The 12,067-nt window shown below is 43.3% G+C and overlaps 1 protein-coding gene across 2 annotated transcripts in view; it reads left to right on the top strand.

The window, feature by feature from the left end:
• The window catches only part of TNFAIP8 (TNF alpha induced protein 8), a 46,486-nt gene that overhangs the window by 11,955 nt on the left and 22,464 nt on the right, over nt 1-12,067 (top strand). Inside the window, exon 1 of one of the 2 annotated variants that reach the window (XM_058169030.1) lies at nt 11,203-11,526. The exons of the other annotated variant lie outside the window; for it this stretch is intronic. The gene's annotated coding sequence lies outside the window, so the exon portion shown is untranslated. Of the gene's footprint in view, nt 1-11,202; nt 11,527-12,067 lie in introns of those variants that run through there. 2 annotated transcript variants of the gene reach the window in all.

Genomic DNA, 12,067 nt, shown 5'->3' with positions numbered 1-12,067 from the left:
TTAACAGATGCTACTTGGCAAATTTCAGACAGACATAACTGTTAGGTTATTGGTTTGAGCTCCGAGCTTGGCAATTTGGTTGGAAATGTTTCATCACCATTCGAGGAGAAATCGTCAGTATGTTTTGAATTGTGCTCGTCTGTCAGAACACAGGTCTTTAAATACCTTTAAAGACATAACTGTAGATCAATCTTAGTTGAAGTTGACATATGTCTGTATCCTTTATGCTTTGTACATGCATAAAATTGTATTTTCCATTGTCTGCATAAAATCCGTATTTTCATTTTATACATGCATAAAATTCCATGCAGTACTTTAAGCATGAATAATAGGTTAAAATAGTGTAATGTTTCCCATCCATTGTTTACATGGAGAATTTCCTTACTACAGTATCTATGTTTTAAGGACCAACATAAAGGACATGTTCCATATCGTCATTCTTTTTCCCCCATCTGTGTAACTCATCAATTTAATATGAGTTTACTATTCACTTTTCAATTTTCAGTTCTTGAATATTGTACTTTTCAATATTTTATGGGAAAGTAGTTTGGTCCCAAGGTAAATTCTCAATTAATGGATCAATTGCAGAAAGGATGCGTTTATTAGTTCTAAAAGCTATAAAATCTGGAAGTAATCTAAAAGTATATAATTGTACAGATAATATAATTGACATTATATTACATTGTTGGACAACTAAAATAAATTTAAGGGCCTTTAAAAGAAAGTATTTGTAGTTAGGGTTGAACTTTAGAGTTCTTGTGGATCTCTGAGGTTGGTGGTTTTCTTGCAGATGTTTCATTAGTCAGCTGGGTAAGGTGCTAGAAGAGGGTGGGATTTGCTCTCTGTGGCTTGCCCTGGGAGTGTCAACATTCTTTCCAAGACTTATAGGGCAGTCCACTGTATATAAATAGAGAACAAACTTCCACTTCCTTCTAGCACTGAAAATGGTAATGAAACATCTGCAAGAAAACATCCAAGTTCAGAGAGCACCAACCTTACATGTGAAGGGCTTGTCAAACCTCTACAAATATAATAGAATTAAACGTGTGTATACGAGGGGGGTTTGGAGACAATTCCCAGGTGGAATTTTTTTCCGTTGCATCCCAAGTCTGCTAAGTAAGAGGGAGAGGGATGTCTATTAGATCAAGATTTTTACTGTACTTGTATGCTTCTTCTAAAAATCAAGTGTCTTAATAAACCTTCACAAAATATTAACTGGAATAAATTGTTACAGTGACATATAATTGCAATGAGGTTACTAAGAAATGACCTTAATTTTGTGCCAAGTATCTTTTTGCTTCCCCGAAATGATTACTTATCAAATGAAGGTGGGGAATTGGGTTTAAGGCTAGATAGTTTATGTGGCAGATAACATTTCCTTGCAGCGTACAGTGAAAGAAATTGATTATATGTCATCAGTTTGGTGTTGACTCTTAGCGACCACATAGATAGATTTTCTCTATGGCAATCCATCCCTTAATTGGTCCTTCAGGTCTTCCTGTGCACACTCATCATTATTGTAACTAAATCCATCTGATGGATTGCTGATTCCTTTTCTTCTCATTCCTTTCCCAGCATTACAGCCTCCTCTAGAGAACTAGGTCTTAGCATAATATGTCTAAAGAAGGATAATTTGAGATTGATCATTTGTGCCCTGAGAGAACTCTGGCTTGATTTGTTTGATATCTCTTTTGTGTTTTCTTCGATTCCCACAGTATTCTCAGAAATCTTTTGCAAGTTCAAAAGCATCAATACTTTCTATCCTACTTCTTTGAAGTCCAGCTCTTGCTTCCATAGAGAGGGAATACTGTTGATCCCACTGTTCTGATCTTTGTAAGTGTTAAAGCAGTATAAATTACAACTAGTGTAGTGAAAAAAAAGATGTTCAGAATATCTAAGGAAGACAATCTTGTCCTTTTCAAACATTTAACTATTTAGTCACGACAAGGGATCTGGTGAGTTAAGAGATGAAAACTTTTGGAGGACAACAGATTGCCTGCCTGCACACCGTGATATTCTACTACTCTTACTTTCAAATTAAGTTTGTCATACATGAAAATGCATACTGAAAAACAAACTAATGATTCATTTTTTCTTAGCATTTCTGTATACTTAAATATAGAATTTGTGTACTACTTCTCACTAGAGCCAAGAGCTGATTGTTAATACAGTCAGTTTAGTGAGTATGTGTTAATTCAGCTTAGTGAGTATGGCACAATATTACTCTATCAATTTGTCTTTTTTTGAAGACTCAGTAATGAAATTCTTTGTTGCCTCTGCCCTCAAGTTGGGTGTATTAGATTGTTCACACTCATCCAAAGATGGTAATGCAGCAGTTTCAGTGAACTTTTAATATGCCAGAGCCTTACTTTAATGAACAGCTTTTAAAGCTGGATCCTCTGAATTACTGGCTGAACTTAGAATCTTATGTCTGCATGCTACCTCCCCTATTTTAGCTGTATATTGAATGATACCAATTTATCTACAAGTAGAAGTAAAAAAATAAAGACTCAAAGTGAGCTCAACTCCTGATAATTGCCATGGCATCATCCCAGCAGCACAAGAAAAGTCGTTGGCCACCAGATTACTTCTGGGCATTTTTTACTTCTGAATCTAGCTACCATCCTTGGATTTCTTGGTAAAGTACCCCTCAGATCCAATTCCTGCTAAGCTTTTTATATCAGCCACTTGCAGTGGCTCTGCACTACATCCTACAATATCTTGAATCTCCAGAGACCTATGCAAGGGTCCTCTTTGTAAACTTTAGTTCAGCATTCAATACCATCATTCCAGACACTACTATACTAAACTAAACCAGCTACAGGTACCTGAATAGACTTGTAAGTGGATCACCAGCTTCCTAACAAACAGGAAGCATCTGATGAAGCTAAGCAGAATCACATCAGATACCTGTACAATTAGCACAGCCCCCCCCCCCCAGGCTGTGTGCTCTCCCTACTTCTCTTCTCTATATATACCAATGACTGCATCTCTTAACGATCCATCTGTAAAACTATTGAAATTCGCAGATGACACAACATTGATCGGTCTCATTCAAGACAATGATGAATCCACATACAGATGGGAGATTGAACGACTAGCCTCATGATGCGACCAAAACAATCTGGAACTGAACACACTCAAAACCATAAAAATGGTGGTAGACTTTAGGAGAAACCCTTCCATACTTCCACCTCTCACAATACTAGACAACACAGTATCAACAGTAGAAACCTTCAAATTTCTAGGTTCTATCATATCGCAAGATCTAAAATGGACAGCTAACATCAAAAACATCATCAAAAAAGGACAACAAAGAATGTTCCTTCTGTGCCAACTCAGGAAGCTCAAACTGCCCAAGGAGCTGCTGATCCAGTTCTCCAGAGGAATTATTGAGTCTGTCATCTGCATCTCTATAACTATCTGGTTTGGTTCTGCAACCCAACAAGACAGACACAGACTTAAGAGGATAATTAGAACTGCAAAAAAAAAAACAATTGCTACCAACCTGCCTTCCATTGAGGACCTTTATACTGCACGAATCAAGAAGAGGGCCATGAAAATATTTACAGATCCCTCACATCCAGGACATAAACTGTTTCAACTCCTACCCTCAAAATGACGCTATAGAGCACTGCACACCAGAACAACTAGACACACGAGCAGTTTTTTCCCGAAGGCCATCACTCTGCTAAACAAATAATTCCCTCAACACTGTCAGACTATTTACTGAATCTGCACTACTATTAATCTTTTCATTGTTCCCATCACCCATCTCCTTCTACTTTTGACTGTATGACTGTAACTTTGTTGCTTGTATCCTTACAATTTATAATGATATTGTTTCCTGATTGCTTATTTGTACCCTATGACTATCATTAAGTGTTGTAAGTGTTGTACCTTGATGAACGTATCTTTTCTTTTATGTACACTGAGAGCATATGCAACAAGACAAATTCCTTGTGTGTCCAATCACACTTGGCCAATAAAAAATTCTATTCTATTCTATTCTATTCTACTCTATTCAGATAGCTAGATCCAAACAGCATGCTGCAATTAGAATCATTTAACCAGGATACATTATAGTCTGATGTTGCTTTACAGAAAATATAAATCTTTCAATGCTAAAGGCAATTTTCAGGAGGAAAGCTGAGCCCAATAGTTTTGTGTGTGTGTGTGTGTATGTTCATGCCTCTGAGTCAGGTTTTGTTTTTTGTTTTTTACTTCTGGTGACTGCCTGGACTAGTTCCTGCAGTTTTCTTGCCAAGGTTTTTCAGAAGTAGTTTGTCATTGTCTGTTTCCTAGGGCTGAGGGAGAGACACTGGATCAAGGAAATCTAGCTGACTTTGTGCTTATGGTGTGATTAGAACTCACAATCTCCCAGTTTCTAGCCTTTTGGCTTAATTTGCTCTCTTTTGTGTCTGTGGGTATATGCTTTTAATATCAAAGTGAATGCAAGTTTTGAATAGAATAGAATAGAATAGAATAGAATAGAATAGAATAGAATAGAATAGAATAGAATAGAATAGAATAGAATTTTCTCCGTTATGGTGGAGACAGCAGTCAGAGTGGGTGGAGCTCCTCTGTTCAGATTGGATAACTGAGTCTGTTGAAGCTGAAAGTCCCGCCCCTTGCTGCTGGGAACCCCAGATTTTGACTCAGTTGTTCAGCCTGGACGGTTGCGTTGTGGATTTCTCCCTGCCTGACTTGCAGGATACATACTTGTGAGTAACATTTTTCTTATTTTTTCTCCGCTGGCTGCAGAAGTTATTATTACTTCTGCTTCAATCCTGTTGAGCTGCAGGCATTCCAAGATATTTTTGGTGGGGTTTTTAGCACCCCTGAAGCCAGAAGGGATTGGATGAGTGGAGTTATTTACTCCCGGTATCGTTGGGGCAGCTTCTAGCACTGCTGAGGGCTTGCTGGGCGGTATAGAAATTGTTTGGATTAGTTTGCCGCCCGGCTTTAATTCTGATCGCTGAGGAGTTTGGTTTCCGCTCCCACAGGGTAGCCTGCAATTTACCCAGCCCTCCATCTCCTATTTTGCGCGATCTGATTTTTCCCGCCCAAAACAGTTTAAATGGATTGCTTATTGCAGCTGCAGAAGGAGAGGCTTAGAGCTTAGTGCTCACTCCGCCCCTCCCCTATCCAAACTCCGGTGGCCATTTTGAGCACATTTGGAGTGAGTCTTCAGAAGATTAGTCCTGAAGTTTACATTAGGCGGAGTTAGGGACTAATTTGGGCGTGGAGCTTTGTGCTCTCATTATTTCAGCTGCAGTTTTCCTCCAGTTCGGACTTTATTAGTCAGTTTCTCCCTCTCTCTATTGGCGGCCGCCATTTTGAATTTAAAAAAAAAAGAGAGAAGTGATTCTTTGGCCTTATTGAGGTCTAGAAACTTAATATTTCATCATGCCTAAGGCCTTGGCAAAATCCAACAAACGCCAGGGGTCTCCATTGCCGGAGGAGCAAGGTCCATCAGGAGGGGTCTCTCCCAAGGCCCCTATTGCAAAGTGCAGCCGTGTTTCCAAGCAGAAAACCAAGGCCCCACCTACTTCAGGCCGCAGTAAGTCGTCTAAAGCATCTCTGAGGGATGAGCAGAGAAGAGATGAAGCAATACAGAGAATATGTAGTAGGGCAGTCTCTAATTTACCCTCTTCTTCAATGGCCAATCCAGAACCCAGTACTTCTGCTGGGTCTCTTATTCGAGAGGGTATTATTTCTACTTCTCCTGGTCAAGCTTCCTTACAATGTTGCCCAGTGGATATTCCTACAGATGCATTATGGGGGGGATCCCTTCCTCCAGTTTCTCATACAGTTGATGCACCAGTTATTGAGTTTCCTGAGGAGTTTTCTCAGATAGTTCCTTCTACTGCAACCCACGTTGTTGGTCAGGGGGCAGAGCCTCTTTTGCCTGTTTCACCACATATTCAGGCAATCATTGAACAGACGATTCAAAGGACCCTTTTATCGGGCATGCAGATATCTGAGAGGGCTTCCTTGTCCCATTCAAGGCTATCAGTGAGGGAGGAGGATCCTGAAGAGGAAATGCAGTCACAGCTGGGTACAGTCTCGCCTACCCACTCAGTAACTAGCCATCCCTCTCTTTTGGAGGGATTAGAAAGGGGAGATCCTGACCTGTCTGAAGATGAAGGGTTATTACCTGACCAGCCGGCATTTACTGGTCTTTTTCCTCCTAGTCTTTTTAAGTCCTTGCTTTTCAAGGCAAAGAATGTGGCTCAATTGAGTTCTTCCTCGGATCAACCTGTGGCATCATCCTCCAAGGGTGCATCTGACATTCTTTTTTCTGAACCTGACCGAGTTCCGGATTCTATTCCAGCACCCCCACTTTTCATGGACGTAATCAAACGCCAGTGGACAGCCCCTGGTTCTTCTACGGTTCCTTCCTCAGCAGACAAACGTTTCTTCAATGTGGACCCCAAATTAGCTTCAGCTCTACAGACACCCACTGTAGATGGTCCAGTTGCAGCTCTGGCATCTTCCTCATCCATTCCGGGCCAGCCTGAAGAGAACCTTCGTCCAGAGGATAGACGGGCGGAGCAAGTCCTGCAGAGAGCTCATCTAGGTGCAGCTTGGGCAATCCGGTCGGCTTCTTCAGCATCTTTCTTTAATAGGTCCACCTTGTTGTGGCTCAGACAATTACAGGATAAACTTCCAGGAGAGGATACTCATATCCACCAGGACCTGAATAAGATAATTGCAGCTGTTCAATTTTTGGCGGATGCCACTTTACATGCCATACGTTTTGTTTCCAAATCCATGGCTTCAGCTTTGACGGCTCGACGCTTACTCTGGCTTAGACATTGGCAGGCGGATGCCCGCCACAAATAGAGGCTGGCATCGGCTCCCTTTGGAGGGGAGCTACTTTTTGGTGCTGCATTGGACCCTCTATTGGTCGAGACTAAAGACAAAAGAAAGATATTACCTTCAGTCTATCGCAGAGGGGAAGCCAGATTTACTCCCTTTTCTCATCAATCTTCCTTTCGAGGTTCTGAATGGGGGGCTGGTTCTTCCAAGTTCCAGGGCTCCTGGGCTCCTAAACAAAGAGGAGGTCATGATAGAGTTTCACGGGGTAGGCCCTTTCCTTCCAAGCGGCCCTTTCGTGGAGGAGGAAGTCGTCCATTCCGGCGTCACCGATAGGTGCATTGCTAGTCCTCCCATAGGGGGCAGGTTAGCCCATTTTGCGGATCAATGGGAGTTCACTACTTCTGATAATTGGGTTAAGAATACAATTCGATACGGTTTGTCTCTGGAATTTGTTTCCTTTCCAAAAGATTTTTTTCATTCGCTGTCCAGTATGTAGGAACAGGGATAAACGGGTCCATATGGCGGCAGCAGTTAAGCATTTAATGGAGATTAGGGCTATTCAACCAGTTCCGTAAGGCAAAGGGGACATGGGTTTTATTCTCTTTTGTTCCTAGTTCCCAAATCTTCGGAGGGCTGGAGGCCCATTTTAGACCTCAAGAGACTAAATCGTTTTATTGTTTATCATAAGTTTAAAATGCACTCTCTTCGTTCGATTCTAGATGGCGTTCGGAAGGGCGACTTCCTCACTTCCATAGACCTCACTGAAGCTTATCTTCATATCCCTATTTTCCCGGATCATAGGAAGTTTCTCCGGTTTTGTTATAAGGGGGTTCACTATCAATATAGGGCACTGCCCTTTGGGTTGTCTTCTGCCCCGAGGGTTTTCACCAAGATCTTGGCTGCTATGGCAGCTCATCTTAGGTCCATACCTATTCGACTTTATTGTTATTTGGATGATATTTTAATTTTATCATCGTCAGAGTCAATGGCCAGAAGGGATTTACAGATTGTAGTTCAGACTCTTTCTTTACATGGCTTCTCTATTAATATAGAGAAAAGTCATTTGACGGCTCGACGCTTACTCTGGCTTAGACATTGGCAGGCGGATGCCCGCCACAAATGGAGGCTGGCATCGGCTCCCTTCGCAGGGGAGCTACTTTTGGTGCTGCGTTGGACCCTCTATTGGTCGAGACTAAAGACAAAAGAAAGATATTACCTTCAGTCTATCGCAGAGGGAAGCCAGATTTACTCCCTTTCTCGTCAATCTTCCTTTCGAGGTTCTGAATGGGGGCTGGTTCTTCCAAGTTCCAGGGTCCTGGGCTCCTAGACAAAGAGGAGGTCATGATAGAGTTTCACGGGGTAGGCCCTTTCCTTCCAAGCGGCCCTTTCGTGGAGGAGGAAGTCGTCCATTCCGGCGTCATCGATAGGTGCATTGCTAGTCCTCCCATAGGGGCAGGTTAGCCCATTTTATGGATCAATGGGAGTTCACTACTTGATAATTGGGTTAAGAATACAATTCGATACGGTTTGTCTCTGGAATTTGTTTCCTTTCCAAAAGATTTTTTCATTCGCTGTCCGGTATCTAGGAACAGGGATAAACGGGTCCATATGGCGGCAGCAGTTAAGCATTTAATGGAGATTAGGGCTATTCAACCAGTTCCCGTAAGGCAAAGGGGACATGGGTTTTATTCTCTTTTGTTCCTAGTTCCCAAATCTTCGGGGGGCTGGAGGCCCATTTTAGACCTCAAGAGACTAAATCGTTTTATTGTTTATCATAAGTTTAAAATGCACTCTCTTCGTTCGATTCTAGATGGCGTTCGGAAGGGCGACTTCCTCACTTCCATAGACCTCACTGAAGCTTATCTTCATATCCCTATTTTCCCGGATCATAGGAAGTTTCTCCGGTTTTGTTATAAGGGGGTTCACTATCAATATAGGGCACTGCCCTTTGGGTTGTCTTCTGCCCCGAGGGTTATCACCAAGATCTTGGCTGCTATGGCACCTCATCTTAGGTCCATACCTATTCGACTTTATTGTTATTTGGATAATATTTTAATTTTATCATCGTCAGAGTCAATGGCCAGAAGGGATTTATAGATTGTAGTTCAGACTCTTTCTTTACATGGCTTCTCTATTAATATAGAGAAAAGTCATTTGACCCCCTCAACCTGTTTACTTCACTTAGGAGCAAATATTGATTCCATATTAGGTAGAGTCTCTTTATCTCAGGAGAGACAGAGTAGTTTAAGATCTTTAGCTGGTTCTTTAATAAAGGAAAGCAGAGTTTCCTTGCTGTCATTATCCCAACTCCTGGGAAAGATGATTTCAACCATTTCCATCGTTCCATGGGCGAGATTTCATACTAGAGACCTCCAGTGGTTCCTGTTGCCATTCCAAAGAGCGGGCACAGGCAATTCCACTTCCAAAGTCCTACTGCCCAAGGAGGTTCGCAAGTCCTTCTTCTGGTGGTTGTCATCGGCGATTTCCAAGGGATCTCCTTTGCACGAGCCTCATCGTTTGGTGGTAACTACGGATGCCAGTCTTTTCGGTTGGGGTGCACACCTCAAATCGCTGCTGGCTCAAGGGAGCTGGTCCATCACTGAACGCCGTTTTCCTATCAACCGGCTAGAGCTACGGGCTATTTATCTAGCTCTTTGTTTTTTCCAGAACCATCTATCAGGCAAGCATGTACTGGTGCTCACGGACAATATCACAGCCAAGGCTCATGTCAACCGACAAGGGGGCACCAGATCCAAGTCCTTGATGAAGGAAGCAAGGACCCTATTCCTGTGGGCAGAACGAAATCTTCTGTCCTTGACTGCAGAACACATCTCAGGGGTGTCCAATATTCAGGCAGACTGGCTCAGTCGTCAAGTCATCGACCAGGCGGAGTGGCGTCTGCATCCAGATCTGTTCAACGACCTCTCACGCCGATTTGGCACTCCAGTGGTGGACATGTTCGCAACACGGCAGAACACGCAGCTTCCTCGCTTTCTTTGCCAGGTTTCCAGATCATCTAGCAGAGAGTCGATGCTCTTCGCAGTCCATGGCCAGAGGGGTTACTCTGCGTTCCGCCTCTCTCAATCATCCCGAGAGTGGTCCGCCGGATTCTGGAGGAACAGGCAGAGGTCATCTTAATCGCCTCACTGGCCTCGGAGGTCTTGGTTCGCAGATCTCAAGTCGCTGTCAGTGGCTTCCCCCTGGAGGATTCCTCCCAGCAGAGTGTCGTTATCTCAAGGGGCTGTGGTTCATCCAGATCCTCTATGGCTCCAGTTGACCGCCTGGCGCTTGAGCAGGGCACCATGAGAAGAGACAATATGTCTGCCAGGCTTATCCGGACTATGTTAGCGTCCGGAGGCCTTCCACTGAGCGCATTTACTCAGCCTCTTGGCGGGCTTTTTGTTCCTGGTGTCAAAGGCGGGGTTTCTCCACTCCGGGTTTCCATTTTGCATATATTGGAATTTTGCAGGAAAGGTTAGACAAGGGTTAGCTCCCAACACACTTCGTAGACAGGTAGCAGCTATTTCCACGGTTTTATCCTGTGATCCACTGACTTCCTTGTCTCAACATCCTTCTATCAGGAGGTTTTCAAAGGCCAAAATTTATGTCCTCCGTGGTCCACAGATATCCCACTTGGGATCTTTCGCTGGTCCTAAATTCCCTAACAGGGCCTCCTTATGAGCCATTGAGGTCTACCTCTCTGAGGCTATTAACTTGTAAGGTTGCCTTTTGGTGGCTATCACCTCTGCCAGAAGGATTTCAGAATTAGCTGCCCTCTGTCCGCAGTGATCTTTGTGTTTTCCATCCGGATCGAGTAGTGCTCCGTTTGGATCCTTCATTCATTCCTAAAGTAAATTCAGTTTTCCATCGCATGCAGGAACTTAATTTGCCTAATTTTTGCCCTCACCCAGTTCACGGGTTAGAGCGCCGTTGGCATACTTTAGATGTTCGAAGAGCTTTGAGAATTTACATTAAGAGAACAGCAGAGTTAAGGAGAACAGAGTCCTTGTTTGTGTCTTTCCTTCCTGTTTCTTTAGGCGTAAGGTGACATCGTCCACTATAGGCAGATGGATTAGGCATACGATAGCTAAGGCTTACGAGATGAGATCCCTGCCTAGGCCCCCGCGTTTAACAGCGCATTCCACTCGCAGTGCAGCTACCTCAGCGGCCTGGTCTACTCAGGCATCCTTGCCAGAGATATGCAGGGCAGCCACCTGGTCGTCGCCTCTCCGTTTATTAGACACTACAGAGTGGACAAGTATGCTTGGCTGAAGCTGCCTTTGGCCGTAGGGTGCTGCAGCAGGTACTTGTATCTGAGGTTGAATCTGTCCAGACCGATCCCTCCTGTAGTTAGGGACACTAGGCTTTGGTATGTCCCACTCTGACTGCTGTCTCCACCATAACGGAGAAGGGGCGTTGGTACTTACCTGAGACGCACCTTCTAGTTCAGTGGAGACAGCAGTCAGCCCCTCCCTATTTCGGTCTGGATCCTCTTTTGTTTGTTTGTTTTGGATAATAAAATTTGTTTCTCTATTTTCCACGACGCATTGAGTCTGGTTTTTCTCGCCTTCATCAAAATCTGGGGTTCCCAGCAGCAAGGGGCGGGACTTTCAGCTTCAACAGACTCAGTTATCCAATCTGAACAGAGGAGCTCCACCCACTCTGACTGCTGTCTCCACTGAACTAGAAGGTGCGTCTCAGGTAAGTACCAACGCCCCTTTTATTGGCCAAGTGTGATTGGACACAAGGAATTTGTCTTGTTGCATATGCTCTCAGTGTACATAAAAGAAAAGATACGTTCATCAAGGTACAACATTTACAACACAATTGATGGTCAATATATCAATATAAATCATAAGGATTGCCAGTGACAAAGTTACAGTCATACAGTCATAAGTGGAAAGAGATTGGTGATGGGAACGATGAGAAGATTAATAGTAGTGCAGATTTAGTACATAGTTTGACAGTGTTGATGGAATTATTTGTTTAGCAGAGTGATGGCCTTTGGGAAAAAACTGTTCTTGTGTCTAGTTGTTCTGGTGTGCAGTGCTCTATAGCATCGTTTTGAGGGTAGGAGTTGAAACAGTTTATGTCCTGGATGTGAGGGATCTGTAAATATTTTCACGGCCCTCTTCTTGATTCGTGCAGTATACAGGTCCTCAATGGAAGGCAGGTTCGTAGCAATTATTTTTTCTGCAGTTCTAATTATCCTCTGAAGTCTGTGTCTTTCTTGTTGGGTTGC

This window comes from Ahaetulla prasina, chromosome 2, assembly GCF_028640845.1.
Source record: "Ahaetulla prasina isolate Xishuangbanna chromosome 2, ASM2864084v1, whole genome shotgun sequence".
Classification (NCBI taxonomy): Eukaryota; Metazoa; Chordata; class Lepidosauria; order Squamata; family Colubridae; genus Ahaetulla; species Ahaetulla prasina.
This window is presented reverse-complemented; position numbering and strand designations above follow the sequence as displayed.